General features: G+C 44.2%; 2 non-coding genes across 2 annotated transcripts; one reads left to right on the forward strand and one right to left on the reverse strand.

Moving 5' to 3' along the window:
* Nucleotides 1-8,766: 8,766 nt before the first annotated feature.
* Nucleotides 8,767-8,873, reverse strand: LOC118523195 (small nucleolar RNA U13). Its single transcript, XR_004910984.1, has one exon. It is a non-coding gene; the product is annotated as a small nucleolar RNA U13 (small nucleolar RNA).
* Nucleotides 8,874-11,298: 2,425 nt separating this feature from the next.
* Nucleotides 11,299-11,401, forward strand: LOC118523192 (U6 spliceosomal RNA). Its single transcript, XR_004910981.1, has one exon. It is a non-coding gene; the product is annotated as a U6 spliceosomal RNA (small nuclear RNA).
* The last annotated feature ends 11,286 nt before the right edge of the window (nt 11,402-22,687 follow it).

Raw genomic sequence — 22,687 nt, forward strand, 5'->3', positions numbered from 1 at the left:
AACCTGTGTTACAAAGCAGCATAACTCTGATACCAAAGCCTGTTACTATATAAAAAGAAAATTGCAGGTAATATCATTCGTGAACATAGACAAAAAATTCACAAATTGAAAAATATTACTGAGTTGTAAAACAAAATATTAGCAAATTAAACCCAGCAATATATAAAAATGATAATCATATCCATATAGATTTTATACCAGTAATACAAGGTTGGTTCAACATTTAAAAAATCATGTGGTGCCTGGCTGGCTCAGTCAGTGGGGTGTGCGACTCTTGATCTTGGGGTTTTGAGTTTGAGGCCCACGTGAGGTATAGAGATTACTTAAAAACAAAATCTTTAAAAAAAAAAAGAAAAGAAAAATCAATGCAATCTACCACATTAGTGTAATAAATGAGAAAAATCAGATACCATTTCAATGGTATTTGACAAAATTTAATACCTATTCAAGATAAAAATTCTCGGGGCGCCTGGGTGGCTCAGTCAGTTAAGCATCTGCCTTCAGCTCAGGTCATGATCCCAGGGTCCTGGGATGGAGTCCTGAGTCGGGCTCCCCGCTAAGCGGGGAGTCTGCTTCTCCCTCTGCTTCTGTCTGCCGCTCTGCCTACTTGTGCTCTCTCTCTCTGTCAAATAAATAAATAAAATCTTTAAAAAAAATAAAATTAAAAAATTTTTTTAAAAAGATAAAAATTCTCGCAAAGTAGAGATGGTAGGTAATTACTTCAAATTAATAAAGAGCATCCATGAAAAATCTATAGTAACATCATACTTATTGGTGAAATAATGAGTGCTTTCCCCTAAGATTGGAAACAATGCAAAGATGTCTACTCTAAATACTAGTCAACATTGTAGTGATGGTCCCAGCCAGTGTAATGTAAGAAAAAGAAATAAAAGGCATTAAGATTGGATATAAATAAGTAAAGCTGTAATTTATTTACAGACTACATGATTGTGTAAATACAAAGTCCTAAATAGGGGGGCCTGGGTGGCTCAGTTGGTTGAACGTCCAACTCTTGATTTTGGCCCAGGTCATGATCTCAGGGTCATGGGATCGAGCTCCACATCAGGCTTTGCACTGAGAGTGAAGACTACTTGGGATTCTCTCTCCCTCCCGCCCCCACCACTCATGCACCCACGTGCACACACTTTCTCTCTTAAAAAAAAAGAGAAGTCCTAAAGAATATACAAAAAAGCTACTAGGATAAGTGAGTTTAGCCAAGTGGCAGGATACAAAGTAAATATTCAAGACAGTGTAGTATTGATGTAAAGTCAAATCAATGGAACAGAAGAGAGAGATCAAAGACAAATTCTTTTTTTTTTTTTAAGATTTTATTTATTTATTTATTTGACAGAGAGACACAGCGAGGGAGGGAACACAAGCAGGGGGAGTGGGAGAGGGAGAAGCAGGCTTCTGAGGAGCAGGGAGCCCGATGCGGGCCTCGATCCCAGGACCCTGGGATCATGACCTGAGCCGAAGGCAGACGCTTAAAGACTGAGCCACCCCGGCATCCCTCAAAAACAAATTCTCACATGTACAATTGATTTTCAATAAGCATCAAAATAGGGCGCCTGGGTGGCTCAGTTGGTTAAGCGACTGCCTTCGGCTCAGGTCATGATCCTGGAGTCCTGGGATCGAGTCCCGCATCGGGCTCCCTGCTCGGCGGGGAGTCTGCTTCTCCCTCTGATCCTCCCCCGTCTCGTGCTCTCTCTCTGTCTCATTCTCTCTCTCAAATAAATAAATAAAAATTAAAAAAAAAAAAAAAAATAAGCATCAAAATAATCCGATGAAGAAAGAACATTCTTATTAATATATACTGTTGGAGCAACTGGATATCTACATTATAAAGAATTAATCTTGATCCCTATCTTATACCAAATATAAAAATTATTTTGAGGGGCGCCTGGGTGGCTCAGTCGTTAAGCGTCTGCCTTCAGCTCGGTCATGATCCCAGGGTCCTGGGATGAGCCCCGCATCGGGCTCCCTGCTCGGCGGGAGGCCTGCTTCTCCCTCTCCCACTCCCCCTGCTTTTGTTCCCTCCCTCGCTATGTCTCTCTCTGTCAAATGAATAAATAAAATCTTTAAAAAAATAAGTAAACTATTTAAAAAAAATTATTTTGAGATAGATCATATATCTAAATGTAAAATCTAGGGGCGCCTGGGTGGCTCAGTCATTAAGCATCTGGCTTCAGCTCAGGTCATGATCCCAGGGTCCTGGGATCGAGCCCCGCATCAGGCTCCCTGCTCCATGGGAAGCCTGTTTCTCCCTCTCCCACTCCCACTGCTTGTGTTCCTGCTCTCACTATCTCTCACTCTGTCAAATAAATAAATAAATAATTTTAAAAAAATAAATAAATAAATGTAAAATCTAAAACCATACAATTTCTAGAAGACAACATAGGAGAATATCTTTGCAACCCTAGGATAGGCAAAAATTTCTTAGAACACAAAAAACACTAATCAAAAGAAAAAGCTGGGGGTGCCTGGGTGGCTCAGTCATTAAGCATCTGCCTTCGGCTCAGATCATGATTCCAGAGTCCTGGGATCGAGCCCCACATCAGGCTCCCTGCACCATGGGAAGCCTGCTTCTCCCTCTCCCACTTCCCCTGCTTGTATTTCCTCTCTCGCTGTGTCTCTCTCTGTCAAATAAATTAATTTAAAAAAAAAAAAGCTGATAAATTGAACTTCATCAAAATTAAATTTTTCTGCTTATCAAAAAAAATGAAAAGGCAAGTCTTAGATTGGGAGAAGAATATTCACAATACATATATATGACAAAGGATTTATAATTAGATTATATTTTTTAAAAACTCCAAAAACTCTGGGGTGCCTGGGTGGCTCAGTCAGTTGAGCATCAGACTCTTGGTTTCAGCTCAGGTCATGATCTCATGGGTTGTGGAACCGGGCTCCCTGCTCAGCAGGGAATCTGCTTGAAGATTCTCTCCTTCTGCCCACCCCCCAACTTGTGCTCTCTCTCTCTCTCTAATAAATAAATCTTAAAAAAAAACTCCTAAAACTCAATAAAAAAAAAAAAGACCAACCCAATTTATTTTTTTTCAATCCAATTTATAAAAACAGGCAAAAGCCTTGGACATTTCATAAATGAAGGTATAAAACTGGCTAATAAGCACATTTAAAGATACTAATTATCTAGTATCTTTAGTAACTGTAAAAAAAAATTTAGTAAAATTTAGTAATTTAGTAAATAAATTACTAATCATGTAGTAATCTCTAGTAATTACTGTGAAAATTAATAAAGGGAAATCTCACTAAAGTGGACTTGGAGACTGGAAGAAGAGCCTACCACTCAAAATAAATTACAGGAAAAACTGTCAATTACAGATCCCAACAGAAGAATGTCAACAGGAAAGAATCATCAATTGCAGACCCCAACAGGGAAAGATTTACATTGTGTCTCCTACAAGAAATCAACTACCCTTTCAACTCAGCCAATGAGAAATTGTTGCCACCCTGAACTCTTTTGCTTTTCTCCAATGGATTTTCATTCAAAACAGCCCCTTCGAACTTCCTCCTTCTCCTTAAATTAACATTCCTCTTCTTTGTTTGTTGGACTTGCCTATGGTTTTGCTGTAGCTTGGGTGTCCCGGATTGCAATTCTCTGTCATTCCTGAATAAACCCATTTTTGCTGGTAAAATGACTGACTGCTTTATTTTTAAGGTTAGCATTATGAAAATGCGAATCAAAACCACTGTGAGATCCCACTACATACCTATTAGAGTGGCCGACATGAACAAGACTGACAAGACCAAGTTTTGTCAAGGACATGGAGCAACAGGACCCCTCACCCACTGCTGGTGGGAATGTAAATTGGCATAAACACTTGCAGTTTCTTATAAAGCTAAAATATACCTAATACACCACTCAGCAGTCTTACTTGTAGATTATTTACCCAAGAGAAAAAACAAAAAACGTATGTCAGCACAAAGACCCTCATGTGAATATTGATAGCTTTATACAAAACAGCCAAACTATGGAAATAGCCCAACAAACGGTGTATGTATAACCAATCTGATGGATGCACACGGTACATTATTACTCAGCACTCAAAAGAAACAAACTGCTGAGGGGTAGGGTTTTGTTATAAACAAACAGGCGCACCTGGGTGGCTCAGTGGGTTGAGCCTCCAACTCTTGATTTCCGCTCAGGTCATGATCTCAGGTCGTGGATTGAACCCCATGTCTGGCTCTGTGCTCAGTGCAGAGTCTGCTTCTCCCTCTCCCTCTGCTCCTCCCCCCTTCTCGTTCTTTCTCTCTCTCAAATAAATAAAAAAATCTTAAAAAACAAACAAACTACTGATAAACATGACATGGATGAATCTCAAAATCATTATGCTAATTGGAAAAAAGCCAGATGCAAAAAACTAAATGCTAGATGAAATTCTAGAAAAGACCATAAAGAAAATAAAGCAATGGAAACTCTCATATCATGCTAGAACACAGTAAAACCATTTTGAAAAAAGGTTTGGCCATTTCTTTTTTTTTTCTTTCTTTCTTTTTTTTTTTAAGATTTATCTATTTGACAGAGAGAGACACAGCGAGAGAGGGAACACAAGCAGGGGCAGTGGGAGAGGGAGAAGCAGGCTTCCCGCTGAGCAGGGAGCCCGATGCGGGGCTCGATCCCAGGACCCTGGGATCATGACCTGAGCTGAAGGCAGACGCTTAACAACTGAGCCACCCAGGCGCCCCTTTCTTTTTTCTTTTTTAAGATTTTATTTTTAAGTAACCTCTACACACAATGTGGGGCTTGAACTCACAACCCTGAGAGCAAGAGTCATATGTTCTACTGACTGAGCCAGCCAGGTGTCCCTGCCATTTCTTATAAAGTCAATCATATACTTTTCTTCTGACCCAGCAATTCTACTTCTGGTATTTATTCAAGAAAATGAAAATATTAAATATTATTCAAGAAAATATTTATTCAAGAAAAGGAAAGGAAAGGAAGGGAGGAAATGAAAATATTTGTCCATGAAAGGAATGTTCACATCAGCTTTATTCATAGTAGCCAAACCTGGAAACAATTAAGTTGTCCATCAACAGGTGAATGGATAAACAAATTGATACATGGAATACTACACAATAAAACTGTTGATACATGCATGAACATGGCTAAATCTGAAAAACATTAGGCTGTGTGAAAGAAAATGCAAATGAGTATATGCTTCATGATTCTATGTATATGAAATTCTAGAACAGGTAAAACTATGATTATAGAAATCATTATAATGATTGCCTGTGGAGTGTGGAGTAGAAGTATTATATATAAATTATAACCTCAAAATTTTTTTAGTCAGTTGAAACAAGGGTGCCTGGCTGGCTCAGTCAGTAGTGTGTGAGTCTTGCTCTCAGGGTCATGAGTTCAAGTCCCATGCTGGGCCTAGAGCTTACTTAAAATAAATGAATGAGGGGTGCCTGGCCAGCTTAGTTGGTATTGGGTGTGACTCTTGATCTTGGGGTCATGAGTTCAAGCCCCACGTTGAAAAATAAAAAATAGGGGTGCCTGGGTGGCTCAGTCATTAAGCGTCTGCCTTCGGCTCAGGTCCTGATCCCAGGGTGCTGGGATCGAGCCCCGCATTGGGCTCCCTGCTCGGCGGAGAGCCTGCTTCTCCCTCTCCCACTCCCCCTGCTTGTGTTCCCTCTCTCGCTGTGTCTCTCTCTGTCAAATAAATAAAATCTTAAAAAAAAATAAAAATAAAAAAAAAATAAATAAAATGAATGAATTTGATTAAGTAAAATAAAGTTGAAACAGGGATTCAGCTAGTATACAAAATGCCATCAGTCCTATACACTTGTAAGAAGAGGGGTTGTAGACTTGACTTTTAGCTTGTTGGTGACAGAAGCAAAGAATGAAAAACAATTGGTTACGTGATTGCAGCCAAAAGATCAGAAAAAAATCAGCTCAGTATTTTCACAGTTTTTGGAACTGGGATATGACTGAGCCTCATGGTGGACAAGATTCTCAACAATAGCCTCAGTTTCCACACAGTGTTTCATTTGGCTGTGGTTTAAAAGGTCTTGTGATGAAATGAAGTTCAGTTCAAGCAATTCCATGAGAGGTCATGACACATCCTCTGATGGTCTAGATCATTCTAAGGGCAAGCATCTGATGTCTCAGGAGAAATGGCGTCAGGGCAGATGTCACCTCCACAGAGGGCTCTTCCAGCCCCTAAAGTTGAGCAACCCAAGATGCTGCCACAATACCACACTTTATTTTTCTCCTAGCCCTTATCCCTGGTTGACATTGCTTACATGACTACTGTCTAATTATACGACTAGAATGGTTGCTCCATGTGGATAATGACCTTAACTTGCATTGTCCGTCATCCTGCGCCTAACACGAGGGGCGGGCCCAGTAAAGACTCTGAATGAAAGAACGGCCTGTCTGACACGATCCTTTATTTCTCCCAACCATTTGATGGCAACCACATCCATCCAACTCAGGCTAAACAACACAGTCATTCGAGCACATAAGGAAAGACAGCAAACATTGCTGGGCCCACTCTCACTACCCTGTACCAGTCCCTTAGAAGTCAATGCTGGCTTCCCAGCATTTCCAGAATCAGACTCTCCTACCACCTCCCCTGATTCCTCTGGCCTCACTATATCTGGCCCAGTTTTGCCCTAGCCTCCTACCACAGCTTCCTACTCTGACCTTTGCCCCTCACCACTCCCATGTCGTTCCCAGTACAGCAGAGCAGAAGACAGATCTTGTCATTCCTCTGCTGAACACTCATGTGGCTCCACCTCACTCAGAGTGGAAGCCCAAATCCTCCCCAGGGCCTCACAGGCCTGATGTGAGCAGGAACACTGCGTTTCTCATCTCTCACCCAACCCCAGCCCCAGAGTGTCTGGAACTTGCCAGACTTTTGCTATGGCTATTCCTCAGGCCTGGAATGCTCTTTCCTCAGAGACCCATTGAGCAGATTTCCTTGCCTTCTTCACGTCTGCTCAAATCTCGCCCTCTCAGTGAGATCTACCCTGACCACCCTATTTAAACACGCAATCTGCCCGCTCTTCTGCCATAAACACAAAGGGCTTACTATATGCCAGCGACTGTTCTGAGCCCTTCAGGCTTTCTTCCTGGGTCCCAAGTGCCAAAACCATTTTATTTCTGCCCTTCTCCCCCGGGCACCCTTAGCCGCCTGCCCAAGTCCTGGGGGCATCTCTCTGGAATGTTTATCACTAGGAATTGCTTCAAACAAGGCTCTAAGTTTCCTTTTGCCCCTGAAAAGGGTGTGTAACTACCAATATCACAGCTTCCGAGGGGACCATGTGTGCCTGGTGATGGGGAATCATGTGCCTCTCCAGTGAACGTTCCTGGAGAATTCTTAGCCAAGGGAGCACTGTGAACACTTTCTGAGACCACTATTAGTAAAGACCCTCAGGGGGAATGCTGGCTAACCTCCTCCCCAGCCCACCTCAACCTTGACCTACCTTTACAAGCCTGGCTCTTAGAACTCCCGCAGCTCTGTATTCAGAATGGTTGCCTGAGCCTATTCTTAGGCAGAAGACACTTCAGACAAGTACCAGGGAGAACTAAGAGGGCCTTGGGCTTATTCCCAGAGCCAAGATACAATTCCCAGAGGCGGCAGTGACCGAGCAATCTTCCAGATTCCCTGGACCTATTTCAACAAGAGACAGCCCTTAGCTTTTTCTTCTCGATGAATAACGACACCTTATCTTCGGGTGTCATGGTTCTAATTCCCTTAGTCTTTCTTCTTGGGTCCCAGGTCTCAAAAACATTGTAATCTCTGTTCTTCTCCATTGGGCTTGAAGGCTCCCATCTGGCTCCTCAAATCTGAAACTTAGTGGAATCCTCAAGTGACCAGAACTTAAAATCCTCAGGGGCCTCCTTTCTAATCCTTGTTCAAATTCTACGCCATCTTTTTGCGTCACTGTATACTTTCAACAGGTCCTGGAACTAGGCTGTTCATCTCACAAAGTAACATTAATAATCTGTCTCTGTAAAGCACTTTATGGTTTAGAGTTGGTTTTTTTTTTTTTTTTTTTTACATTCCTTCTGTCACTTGAGGCAAACAAGATGTTACATATCTGCTAGAGAACACACCTTTAACAGTAGACACTTTTGGGGGCACCTGAGTGGCTCAGGTGGTTATGCGCCCAACTCTTGATTTCAGTTTAGGTCATGATCTCGGGGTCGTGGGATTGAGCCCCATGTCCAGCTCCATGCCCAGTGGGGAGTCAGCTTGAGATTCTCTCTTTCTCTCTGCCCCTCCCCCACCCCATGCTCTCACACTCTCTCTCTCTCAAATAAAGAAATCTTAAAAACAAAAACAGTGGACACTTTTTCTCCGCCTCTGAATTATAGATACAGAGTTGGAACAACACAGCACTGAGGGTTTAAAGTCCATTTGCATTATTGATTTCTCACAATTCAGGCCAAAGAACCAGACTTTTAGCTTTGCAGGAACAACATTTTTTGTGTGTGTGTGTTTTATTATTATTATTATTTTAAGTAAGCTCTACACCCAACATAGGGCTCGAACTCACAAACCTGAGATCGAGAGTTGCATGTTCTACCAAATGAGCCAGCCAGGAGCCCCATTTTATATTTCTCTTGTATCGTCCCCTGTGTCTTTCAATAGGTACATGGTGAATACTTACTAAAATATTTTTTATTACTTAGCATTGTATAATTCCCACAACCCTCTTTTTACTTCATTAAATGGGTAGTGCTACTAATGGGGATACATAAACTTGTTTATTGACTTCTAGACAGATTCTTTTCTATATCAGACCAGTAACGTGCCAGTGTCATGATAAGGGTGGAGGGTAGTACATCTCACACAATAATAGCATGAACTCCCAGTCGTCACATCTATGAGCCACAAAAGGATCTACAAATTTTTTTATTAGACTTTTAATTTTTAGAGTGGTTTTAGGTTTAAAGCTAAATTGAGTGCAAAGTACAGAGATTTCCTCTACCCCCCCTTACCCCCACACAATCATTGCCTCCCCACTGTCAACGTGCCCCACCAGAATAGTACACTTGTTACAATCAGTGAACCTACACTGACACGTCATTATCATCCAAAGTCCATAGTTTGCATGAGGGTTCACCCTTGGTGTAGCACATTCTATGGGTTTAGACAAACGTATGATATAAATCCACCGTTACGGCATCACATAGAATATTTTCTACCCTAAAAATCCTCTGTGCCCTGTTCATGTCTCCCTCCCCCAACCCCTGGCAACCACTCATCTTTTTATTACCTCCATGGTTTTGCCTTTTCCAGATGTTGTATAAGCGGAATCATATAGCATGTAGTCTTTTCAGATTGGCTTCTTTCACTTAGATATATGCATTTAAGGTTCCTCCATGTCTTGTCATGGCTTGAGAGCTCATTTCTTTTTAGTAGTGAACAATACCCCGTTGTCTGGATGGACCACAGTTTATTTATCCGTTCACCTCCTGAAGGACTTGGTTGCTTCCAAGTTTTGGCAACTGCTATAAACACCCATATGCGGGTTTTCGTGTGGACATAAGTTTTCAACTCCTTTGAGTAAACACCAAGGAGCACAATTGCTGGATTGTATGGTGAGATTATGGTTAGTTTTGTGAGAAACCATCAATCTGTCTTCCAAAGTAGCTGTACCATTTTGCATTCCCACCAGCAATGAATGAGAGTTCCTGTTACTCCATATCCTTGAGAGTATTTGGTGTTGTCAGTATTCTAGATTTGGGGGATTCCAATAGGTGTATAGTGGCATCTCATTGTTGTTTTAATTTGCATTTCATTGGGGTTACATGATGTAGGGTATCTTTTCATACGCTTACTTGTCATCTGTTCTGGGTCTGTTAAAATCTTTGGTCCATTTTTTAATCAGGTTGTTTTCTTATCATTGCATTTTAAGAGTTCTTTGTATATTGTGGATAATAGTCTTTTATCAGTTATGTCTTTTGCAAATATTTTCACCCAGTCTGGCTTTTCATTCCCTTGACAATGGCCTTTGCAGAGCAAAAATTTTTAATTTTAATGAAGTCTAGTTTGTAGGTTATTTCTTACACGGATCATGCCTTTCCTGGACCTAAAAAGTCATCACCATCTCCATGATCATCCAGATTTTCCCCTATGTTATCTCCTAGGGGGTTCACAGTTTTGCATTTTACATTTAGGTCTATGATCCATTTTAAGCCAAATTTTGTCAAGGGTGTATGGTCTCTGCCTGGATTCATTTTTTTGCATATGGATGTCCAGTTGTTCCAGCACCATTTGTTGAAAAGACTCTTTGCTCCATTGTATTGCCTTTTCTCCTTGGTCAAGGAGCTGGCTGTTTTTATGTGGCTCTATATCTGGGCTCTCTATTCTGCTCCATTGACCCATTGGTCTATTCTTCACCAATACCACACTGGCTTCATTACTGTAGCTTTATAGGAAGTCTTGAATTTGGGTCGTATCAGTCCTCTTGGCATAGGGAAACTGAAAGACTGCAGAGAAATCTGCTTTTTGCTCCTTTTCCTGCTTCTATTCTTGCTAGGACCTGCACCCCTACTTTTACACAAGCCTCGGAATGCAAATAGCATACGTCCTCCTTGTAAAGGACAAGGAGTTGGTGATTTCTCTAGAATAGACAACATCTAAGGAAGGACCGGGTGAGAATGACCAGACAAGCCATCATATGCATATTCCAGACCACTGGTGCTAGAAATCGACACCAAGACCCCCCGGGCTCCAAGGAATAACACCTGGACCTCATCTAACTGGTTCCTGGTTGCCTAAGAGGTCACATACACCAGACTATGATCATCAGTAAAAATCCCTTTGCAGAGCAAAAATTTGAGCAAAGATGAGACTCTCTCTCCTTTCCTTTCTGAGTTTCCCAGACATTCTGTCTGTACGTGCACTCTCTCTGTACCTTCAATAAACTCTCCTCTCACCTCCTGCTGCTCCCATTTGATGTCTTCTGCATGCACCCTGGGACCGCCTTGGCTGGTCCTGCAGGACCCCCTCCAGATCCTCAGACCTGGCCTGCCTACATCACTCTGACTTCGTTCTTCTTCAATATTGAGTTGGCTATTCTTTTTGCCTCTACATATAAACTTTAGAACCTGTCAACATCCACAAAAGAACTTGTGGGATTTTGACTGGGATTGAACTGAATCTACAGACCAAGTTGAAAAGAATGAACATCTTGACAATATTGAGTTTTCCTAACCAAAAACATGAAATATCTCTCCATTTACTTAATTCTTCTTTAATATCTTTCACCAGAGTTTCATGGTTTTCCTCATATAGATTTTTTTTTAAAGATTTTATTTATGTGCTTTCGTAGCACATATACTAAAATTGGAACGATACAGAGAAGATTAGCATGGCCCCTGCGCAAGGATGACACACAAATTCGTGAAGCGTTCCATATTTTTAAAAAAATAAATAAATAAAGATTTTATTTATTTGACAGAGAGAGACACAGTGAGAGAGGGAACACAAGCAGGGGGAGTGGGAGAGGGAGAAGCAGGCTCCCCGCCGAGCAGGGAGCCTGATGCGGGGCTCGATGCGGGGCTTGATCCCAGGACCCTGGGTATCATGACCTGAGCCGAAGGCAGATGCCCAACGGCTGAGCCACCCAGGTGCCCCACAATATAAATTTTTAAAATGCAACTGATGTGGGGCACTTGGGTGGCTCAGATAAGCGTCCGACTCTTGATTTCTGCTCAGGTCATGATCTCAGGGTTCTGGGATTGAGCCCCACATCCCTGCTCAGCACAGAGTCTGCTTGTCCCTCTACCTCTGCTTCTGCCCCTCCCCCTGCTCTCACTCTCTTTCAAATAAATAAATAAATAATCTTTTTTAAAAAATGCAACTGATGTATTCAACATAGAGTTTGTCCATGTAATTGCTGTCTTTGAGGTCAGGGTCATGCCTGTTTTTAAGCAGCAGATTGCCATGACATTGGCAGGTGTGGATATGAGAAATCCTCGAGAAGATGAAGAGAATCTGATAGTTCCATTAGAATCTGGATTCTAGTCCCAGCTCAGCCACTAACTTGCTGTATGACTTCTAGCAAAACATTTCCCTTTCTAGGCCTTCATGAAGGGGTTAGGTTAGACCAGTGGATCCCAAAACTGACCCAGGGCTTAACTCCCAAATATTTTTTCAATAGGTCTAGGGTGGGACCTGGAGAAATCTGCTTAATTAAAATCTTCCCTGGTGTCTCTGATCTCTGGGATCCACTGACCTGTTTGGAGTAAAGGAGGTTGCCACATTTTCACAACTCATGGTGCATCTAGTGTTTCCATAATTGTTTCATGACCCCCTAGGCCTACAGAAATACCTAACAGTTCTGTTCATTAAGTAGGTAAGTCCAAACAAATCCAGTATGTCCTAAGAACTTAATGCCTGTTTCGCACCGCACACCTTCTCAAACCTTGGAATTAGGACTCATTTCCTGTTCCACATTCATCTACACACAATACTTTTTATCACAACAACCTCCCTCAGCTTTGCAAAGAGAGGATGTTATCTAAAGGACTGTCATGTGAGCGGGCAGTTCTGTGCAGTACCAGACAGATGTCGTTTGTGTGATGGGCTGAATCGTGTCCCACCCCCTTTCAATTGGTATGTTAAAATTCTAACCCTAGTACCTCAGACTGCGACTGTATTTGGAGATAGGGCCCGGAAAGATGTAATTAAGGTAAAATGAGGTCACCTAGGTGGGCCCTCACCCAATTTGACTGGTGTCCTTATAAGAAGACATTAGGACACAGACGTGTGCACACACATAAAAGACCATGTGAGGACACAGCAAGAAGGCAGCACTGCAAGCCCACGAGAGGGGCCTCAGAGAAAAGAAAACCTGCCGACGCTTGAATCTGAGGCTTCCGGCCTCCCAGAACTGTGAGAAAATAACTCTCTGCTGTTTAAGCCACACCGTCTGTGGTATTCGGTTATAGCAGCCTAGCAAACTCACATGGTAAGGTCAGCTAGCACATTTTCATTTGACATAATAAACATAAACAAACACTTCTGCCCTAATAACACACCTGATTCTTTGCTTCCAGCAGCTATCAGTTTGCAGTCAGGAGAGGGGCCCCAAGGCCAGTGATTTGGGCGACCAGCTGGGAGGTGGTCGTGGTGTTTCAGAGAGAGCCAATCAGGAGCTGCAGAAGGATGGGAGCAGTGGGAATGCAGAAAAGCGGACATATGGGGATATGTTTAGTGGTGAGAAGTAGTTTTGCTTCAGGATTTGCAGATGGAATTGTGAGTGGCAGAGAGCAGAATCAAGGATAATTCCTAACTTTTTGTTAATAATATAGTTGTATTTCTACTGTGACTACAACCTTTCATTCCATGAGTTTTATTAAGAGCCTGCAAAATGCCATGCCATGTCCAAGGTGCCAGAATGCAGAGGTGGGAAAGATAAGGTGCCTGCTTTCACTTAATTAAGAGGGTGGATGTTGTTTTTCACAGAACTAGAACAAATAATTCCAAAACGTGTACGGGACCACAAAAGACCCTGAATAGCCTAGCAATCTGGAGAAAGAAGAGCAAACGGGAGGTATCACAGTCCCAGGTTTCAAGATACAGTACGAAGCTGTAGTAATTAAAATAGTATGGAACTGGCACAGAAAAAGACACGCAGATCAATGGAAAAGAATAGAGAGCACATGGGGGGCCTGGCTGGCTCAGTTGGTGGAGGATGCGACTCTTGATCTCAAGGTTGTGAGTTCGAGCCCCACACTGGGTGTAGAGATTACTTAAAAATAAAGTCTTGGGGTGCCTGGGTGGCTCAGTCGTTAAGCGTCTGCCTTCGGCTCAGGTCATGATCTCAGGGTCCTTGGATCGAGTCCCGCATCCGGCTCCCTACTCAGCGGGAAGCCTGTTTCTCCTCCTCCCACTCCCTCTGCTGGTGTTCCCTCTCTCACTGTGTCTCTCTCTGTCAAATAAATAAAATCTTTAAAAAAAAAAAAAGTTAAAAAAATAAATAAATAAAATCTTTAAAAAAAAGTGTTTTCTACCAACTGAGCCAGTCAGGTGCCCTTGGATTAATATATATATTTTTTAAAAATTTAAATAAGATTAATTAAATTAATTAAATGTTAAAATATATATTCTAATATATATATTTTTAAGATTTTATTTATTTATTTGACAGAGGGAGACACAGCGAGAGAGGGAACACAAGCAGGGGGAGTGGGAGAGGGAGAAGCAGGCTCCCCGCTGAGCAGGGAGCCTGATGCGGGGCTCGATCCCAGGACCCTGGGATCATGACCTGAGCCAAAGGCAGACGCCCAATGACTGAGCCACCCAGGTGCCCATATTTTTTAAAGATTTTATTTATTTATTTGAAAGAGAGAGAGAGCGTGTACGCACAAGTGCGGGGGAGGGGCAGAGCGAGAGAGAGAGAGAGAGAGAGAGAGAGAGAGAGAGAGAGAGAGAGAATCTCAAGGAGACTCTGCACTTAGCATGGAGCTGGATGCTGGGCTGGATCCCAGGACCAGAGATCATGACCTGAGCCTAAATCAAGAGTCTGACACTTAACTGACTGAACCACCCAGGCGCCTACCCTGATTTAGATTTTAAAGAGATCCGTCAGGCTATTATGTGAAGAATAGGTTTTAGGTTGGCAAGTGAGGATGCTGGGAAAATAGTTAGGTGACTACCGTAGGACCGCGGGCAGAAACTGATGCTGACTCATCTGGGGTGGTAGGCGAAGGAGGTAAGAGGACAGATTTGGGATGTGTCTTAGATGCAGATCAACTAGACTGGTACTTTATATGGCAAGTTCTGCTGTACAAAGATCTGGAGAGTCTGCCTAGTACTAGTCTCAGGTGTTTAAGTTTGCAACATAGACTTAGATTTGCAGCCTTAAGGCTTTAGATTCAGACAGATGTGGATTTGAACTCTGGCTCTACCATTTAGTCACTGTGTGACCTTATACAAGTCATCTTCATCGCCTCCTACCCTGTAAAATGGGGACAACAGTATTTAGCTCAAAGGGTACATAAGATAATGCGTACAAAGCCCCTTGCACAGAATCTGGCCACACAGGAAGAGCTCAGCCGATGATAGCGGTTAGCATTTTTATCAGTTACTGGACACTTCCACATTCATTCCAATTAACTAACTGCAATAGTTCTTTTCCTGGCCTCCCTGCTTCCATTCCGCCTGCTCCAATCCCTCCTCAGCTCCGCTGCAGGACTCCACCTACAACATATACCCATCATGTCACTTCCCTTTTAAACACTGCTGTGGCTCCCACCGCCCACAGATTAAAACGCAAATGTCTCAGAATAACATCCAAGGCCCTTCAAACTCGGGACCCCTGCCTGCCCACCTATCCATCCCCTTCTCACAGCCTGGCTTGTAGCCACGCCAGAATTTCCACCTGATGCTTTTTCATAAGTAACACCTAATTGATCCAAGGGTCAGATCAACAGCGAGCCCCAGTCATCACGATGTGTGCATCTATCACAGGAAACCAACGGCATTTTCAGACTTAATTGTCATCAGTGGAAGAAAATGCTCCCTCCAATTCAAAGTTTGCCATGTAAGTCCCATCATATTTAGAAAGGGGGACCATAACATTCCCATGGATTATCTCCTGTCCTACCAGTGGGAGTGGGCTATTTTCCTAGAAGACTTGCTAATTGGGGCGCCTGGGTGGCTCAGTCGTTAAGCGTCTGCCTTCGGCTCAGGTCATGATCCCAGGGTCCTAGGATCAAGTCCCACATCGAGCTCCCTGCTCAGCGGGAAGCCTGCTTCTCCCTCTCCCACTCCCCTGCTTGTGTTCCTGCTCTCGCTATCTCTCTCTCTGTCAAATAAATAAATGAAATCTTGAAGAAAAAAAAAAAAAAAAAAGAAGGCTTGCTAGGGGCGCCTGGGTGGCTCAGTCGTTAAGCGTCTGCCTTCGGCTCAGGTCATGATTCCAGGTCCTGGGATCGAGCCCCGCATCGGGCTCCCTGCTCAGCGGGAAGCCTGCTTCTCCCTCTCCCACTCCCCCTGCTTGTATTCCCTCTCTCGCTGTGTCTCTCTCTGTCAAATAAATAAATAAAATCTTTAAAAAAAAAAAAAAAAAAAAAAAAAAGAAGGCTTGCTAATTGATTTCAAGGTGATCAGCTGAAATGAGCAAAAGGGATGGTAGGTTGTCATGAGGATTGGATAAAATACTCAAAAGCACCTGGTGTTAAGTAGACGTTCATTAAATATTTGTCGACTCTAAACCTGGATCAACAACATGAAAGGTGTGCTTTAGTGAAAAGGTTTTCTTTTGGCACCAACAGGGCTGGTTTACTTAGCCTTCCTAAGCTTAAGCCTCAGTTCTTAAAAAGATAAGAATGCCTCCTGCCTTTTAAGTTTGTTGAGGACAAAGGAGGTTACAGGATAAATGAAAACACTCAGGCCAAAAAACACCTGCCATACATCATAGACATTAGGAAACACACAGCCCATCTTCCCTTTTACAGGCCCAGAGGGACAAGTATCTCTAGGATACTTGTCAGTGCTTGTGGTGACAGACCTGTGTAGACCCCTCTCCATGTATTAAATATACTCTTCGAAAATGGTAATTTGATAATTAACTGCCAATTAACTGTATACATCCAGAAATGGTATTGCCAAATTAACTGCCATCATTTCATAAACAAACAATTTAGGTTCCTTTAACTGATACTTAAAAATCCCTACTTACATTTCTCATGTTCATTCCAAATAATTTGCTAGGAGGTGGACCTGTCAATAGGAAGGACAAAATTATTACTATTTATCACCAATGCCCTCAAAATAATCATTACTCAGAAAACCCAAAACAGTTGAAATTTTCAGAATTCAATCAACTCCCCATCCGACTCCCTCTCAGTTTTGACTTTGCCTAAAGGACTCCCCATAGCCCAGCCCAAACCAGAAAGTAACATTAAAAATAAGAGTAATAGCTCCACTTTGGCGATTTGGGTTGCTGGGATAGAGCTGTTGGTAGTCCGGGAGGACAAGTAGATCCAGCAAAAGTATTATTCTAGACTAGTAGATGATGAGGTCACAGGATGTTTGGTTTCTGAGCTTTATGCCCATCCAAGGCAGTTATCCTGAAAAACCTCTGATTTAGTCCATAGTAATGTTCTGGCACTGCTCCCTGATCTAACAAACCTCTCTAGGACAATTTCTTCATCCGTCCAAGGAGGCTAATAAAAAAGCTTACTTGGTGAGGGGCGCCTGGGTGGCTCAGTCGTTAAGCGTCTGCCTTCGGCTCAGGTCATGATCCCGGGGTCCTGGGATCGAGCCCCGCATCTGGCTCCCTGCTCCGCGGGAGGCCCGCCTCTCCCTCCCCCACTCACCCTGCCTGCGTTCCCCCTCTCGCTGTGTCTCTCTCTGTCAAATAAATAAATAAAATCTTAAAAAAAAAATAAAGCTTATTTGGTGAGTTAATTGTGAGACATTACTTATGACAACGTAGTTGAAAATGCTTTACGGGTTGCAAAGCACTTACTCACATATTAGTTATTAGTTTTCCTAAGTCCAGCCACTTTTACGGAGGAGGAAAGTGTGGCCTATAAAAAAATCAAACGTCTTCCAAGGGCGATTAGGGCAGAGCTCGCCCAGTTAGGGCCACTCATCAAACCCTTCCTGGTCTTCAAAGACTGGTTCAAATACACGTTTTCCTCGGCCTGGCGCACTGGGCCAAGAGCCAAAGGTCCCAGGTTCGTATCCCAGCTCTGCCTCTTCCCAATCCTAGGACACATGCTTGTGCCCCATGTGCCTTCGCTGCCACCTCGAGAAGGAAGGGGTGGTGACCGAGCCCGGCCAGCCTGGGTGCTTAATAATGGCAGTTACCCTTGGTCAGCCCACTTATCACTCTCTTTCCTGTTTCCCCCGCGCACTGTGGTTGCAATCAAAGCCCGGGCACTCTAAGGGCTCGCTCGGGGCCAAGCACTGTGCTAATCGCTCTGGCCGGGAGCAGCCCTACACCTCCGAGTACCTAAGACAAGGGGGGAGCAACCCCGGGGCGGTGTCCCGGCTCTGCCAGCCCCCAGCTCAATAGTCCCCCGAGGCCCGGCTGTCCGCTACGCCCCCGGCGCCTCGGTCCTACGCGGCCGGCACTGACCGGCCCCCCGCCCCCCCAGCCTGGGCCCCGCTGTCCAGGCGAGCCCGCGCCGCGCTCCTCCCCGCTCCGGCCAGGCTCGCTCGGGCAAGGGCTGCAGCCTCCCTGCCCCGGGGCCGGCGGGTCGGGCGCGCGCCCGGGGCGGACCGCGGGGCGGGGCGGGCGGGGCTGCCGGCGGTTGGCGCTCGGAACCCGCGCGCGGCCCCCGGCAACGTGGCTGCGGGCCCCGCCCCGCCCGCGACCACCGCCTCTCCCCTCCGCCTGCACCTGCACGGCCTGCCGTGGGAGCGCTGGGACGGAGCTACCCTCTGTCGTCCCATTTTGCAGACGAGGCGAACTGAGGCCTGCCCAGAGTCACCGGTCGCAGGCCGGCGTCAAAGCAGTTAGCACCGTGCGGGCCTGAGGTCGGGGTCCGAAAGCGTTGGGCTCCTTTCCTTTAGATCACATTGACATGGAAGCTCTATGATGACAGGAACTGTGACGTCCTCTCTGCCCCCTCCCCCAAAGGTCTTGTAAAATAATTGGGGGAAGGCCAGGCAGAAGTGGGTGATTTGGTATGGGGAAGAGCACCCAGCCTGCATATCGGTGATGCAGGGGAGTTAATCCATCTAATTTATGGGCTAGGGTAAGAGAGGAGACCAGCTAGGAGGCTGCAGTGGAATCCAGGGGAGGGATGATGGATTTAAGTGGTGGCAGTAGGGCTAGAACGAAGGGGAAATATTTGAGGTAGGTTTTGGAGAATTAATGGGATTTGCAGATGGATTGAAAGGACGGATGGAGAAGGAGGAATCCAGAAGTTCCTTGAGTGGTTTAGTAGTGCTGTGTACTGAAATGGGGGAAACTAGAAGAGAAATAGGTATGGGGTAAGGGAATAAAGTGTTCTGTTGTGTGGTTTATGATGCAATGTCCAGTTGTCCTCTATAAGGATGGGTATAGGAGTCTGGAGCTCAGATGACAAACACATGGGCTGGAGATGTGAATTTGGGGCATATAAATGGTATTTACCATGCTAAAAATAAAAGACCTCACTTATGGTGAGAAGTAAAGCGAAACAAAGCAGGCCCAGGGCAGAATCCTGGAGAACACCAATACTCAGGGTTCAGGCCCTGCAATGGGGAGAGAACTGGCCAGAGAGGCAGGAGGAAGACCAAAGGGATCCCAAGAAAGGACAGCGTTTCAGGAAGGGTGGAATGATCAGTTGTGTCAGATGCTGCTGAGAGAAGAGAGGTGTGTCTGCACATCTGAGAAGTTGTATGTGAACTTGACAGAGCAGTTTTGGTGGACTATGGGGACAGATGGAGAAGCGAGGAGAAGCAGAAGTGGAGGTAGTATGGGCAGACAAGGCTTGAAAAAAATGGGGGTGGAATGCAGGGGACAGAGGAGGTGGATTCAAGGGATTTATTTGTATAGTTTGGGTGACACAAGAGCACATTTGTGTTGCTATTGGGAATGATCCAATAGAGTAGGAGAGATCAATGACCCCAGAGAGAGAGAGAGAGACACGGTGATTCATGGAAGGCAGGCCCTGAAAAGAGAGGGGTATATGAAGTCCGTGTATGAAGGCATGACTCTGACCAGCCGAAAAGGGTACCTGTGCTACAGTATGAGACCCAGGCCCAGGAGCTCTGTGGCAGAAGGAATGACCACATGGTTCCAGTGGCCCCTGTTGCTTAGCAACCTGTGTTTAGTAAGACGTTTCAACTGAATTCCTAATTAACGGTCATTTCAACTTATGCTAACGTTTCCTGTCACTGGGGTGCGCACTCTGCTTCTTTCCCTCTCCCAAAGTCTGGTACTTCAGACTCTTGTTGAAATGCTCTGAAACTGATGGAAAGCTCAAATTTCTACTTTCTTGTACTGTTGATAAATGTATGCATCAAGATGTGAAAATTAGGGACTCTCACTCAGTCTTAAAGGGAGGGTGCCAAAGAATGCAGGATATAGATCTCCAGTTCAGAGCCCTCCAATGAACTCCACCCGCCTTCTTGCCTTCTTCCCCACAGGCATCTCAGGCTAAATAGAGTCCTTAATACCTTATATTCGACCACCCAACCTCATTCATTCATCCTACAGTTTTTAACTATTAGAGAACATGCTCCCAGCATCTACCCATTTGACATGTCTTCCCAGAGTCATTCTGGATTCCTCACTCTACCCACTCTATACAATTAATTACTGCCTCCAACACATTTCTCAAAAATTCTACTTTTCTGCGTGCCCTCTGAGTCTGCCCTGGTCTAAGCCACCATCATCCTTCATTGGGATCATTACAAGAGCCTTCTAACTGCTGTTTCTCTCAACCCATCTCCAATCCATTCTCCACACTGCAACCAGAGAGTGGTCTTTTAAAGCATAATCAAATCAATTTACTACCCTGCTTAAACCCTTCAAAGGTTTCCCATCACATTCTCCTGCCAACGAGTTGTTTGCCACCCTCCCTAACTTCTGTGTCTCTGGAATGCGCTTTCCCCAACAACCTCCCTACCCTAACTGGCTACTTCTCATCAGGCAAGTCATATCCCCTTCTAGGTGCTCCCTTCCCTAGCGTCCATCACTGCACCCTGCCAAGTACCTTCTCAGCTCAACTAGATGTTAAGTTTTCACTGTCCTCCTGCAGGAGGCGGTGAAATCCATGTGGATGGACAGAGACGTTCACCTGTGTCTCCCCAGAGTCCAGCACTGTGCCTGGCATGCAGTAAATAAATATTTGATGAACAGCATGATTTGCTATGAGCAGATTCCCTGCCTGTGAAGTTTATGGTTGTACTTTTTTTTTTTTTTTAAGTAAGCTCTATGCTCAACATGAGGCTTGAACTCATGACCCCAAGATGGAGTTGCATGCTCTACCAACTGAGCCAGCCAGGTGCCCCTGTGGTTGTACTTTGAAAATTAATAAAAGATTAAGCAACATATGAAGGGGATTCTTCTTGGCTGTTTTATTCTTCTAGTTGCTGCCCTTCTGGTGTCTAATAGGATGATGATAACCACCATTGACTTTGCCTGGCCTACGGCAGGTCCTGCACGTTTCTTATTTCTAGTTCTTATAACCCAGTGAGGTGACCCTATCATTTCCACTGTACAAAGTAAAACCTAGACTCTCTCTATTTAAGCTTGATGAATCTTGTTGATTCCATATTCCATTTGAAATCATGGAATTTTTCAAGTTGAATGAGAGTAACTTAATCCAGTTTACTGGATAAAGAAGGTGAGGCCCAAGAAGGAAGGCTGTAGTCTCCTCATGAGGGAACGGGGCCTAGAACCCTGTTAGTGGTAAAACAAAACCGTTCGCCAGAGTCAGAACAACAAGCTGCCTAATCCAGTGTTCTGCCTTTAAGAAGTAGCCTGTTTAATCCTTAAAGTCTTATTATCTATCTCTTTAGTCCCTGAGCACCTAGGATATGCTAGGCTCTGTTCTTGGCTCTGGAAATACAGTAGAGAGCAAGACAGTCTAAGTCCCCACCCTTAGGGCACTTACATTCCAGTGGTGGGAGATAGACAATAAAGAAATAAACAAGTGAACAAGATAATTTCAGACAGAAACAGGTACTATAAAGAACTATAAAATGGGTGAAGGGATACAGAGTGAGGGGAGGGAAAAGTTACTTTAAATAAGGTCCCTGAGGAGATGACTTTGAGCTGAAATTTGAAAAATGAAGAGCCATCCAGGAGAAGAGCCACAGAAAGAACATCAAGTGCAAAGGCCCTAAGGCAAAGTCAAGCTTGGCAGTCAAGAACAAGAAGTGAGTTGGGCTGCCTGGGTGGCTCAGTTGGTTAAGCGTCTGCCTTCGGCTCAGGTCATGATCCCAGGGTCCTGGGATCGAGCCCCGCATCCGGCTCCCTGCTCAGTGGTGAGTCTGCTTCTCCCTCTCCCGCTCCCCCTGCTTGTGTTCGCTCTCTCTCTGTGTCTCCCTCTGTCAAATAAATAAATAAAATCTAAAAAAAAAAAAAAAAAAAGAACAAGAAGTGAGTGGGGAAAGCCGCAGAGGGTAGTACAGGAGCAGATTGAAGAGAAAGCAGAGTGTCATTCAGGGTCTTGTGGAATGTTTGAATTTTATTCAAAGTGCAAGGGGGAGCTAGTAGAGGTTTCAAGCAAGAGGATGAACATGATCTGGCTTATGATTTAAAAGATCACCTATGGATTAAAGAAGGGGAAAACTCAAACAGGGACCGTTGGAGGGCTGTTGCAGTGGGCTGGTGACATCTGTTCGGGTGGTAGTGGTGGAGGAATACAGGCTCTATTTTGGATGTAGAACCAACAATACTGGTTGATAGCATGAATATGGGGTTGGTGGTAGAAGGGGTTGAAGAAGGGAAAAATCAAAAACTTCCACATCTATGTGGTGGACCTCAAATTTAGAAATATTTTTAACATTTATTCAGCCTCCACTTACTACATTTAGATTCTTTTTTTTCTTTTGTCTATTTTTTTAAGTTTATTTTACTTTAGTAATCTCTACACCCAATGAGGCTGGAAGCCACCACCCTGAGATCAAGAGTCCCACGCTCCTCTGACTGAGCCAGCCAGGCACCCCTACATTTAGATCCTTAATTAGAGCACAGCATAGCACGGGGAAAGAATATGGACTTAAATTCCAATCCTGTATGATCTCGGAAA

The sequence above is a fragment of the Halichoerus grypus genome, chromosome 6 (genome assembly GCF_964656455.1).
Source record: "Halichoerus grypus chromosome 6, mHalGry1.hap1.1, whole genome shotgun sequence".
Taxonomy (NCBI): Eukaryota; Metazoa; Chordata; class Mammalia; order Carnivora; family Phocidae; genus Halichoerus; species Halichoerus grypus.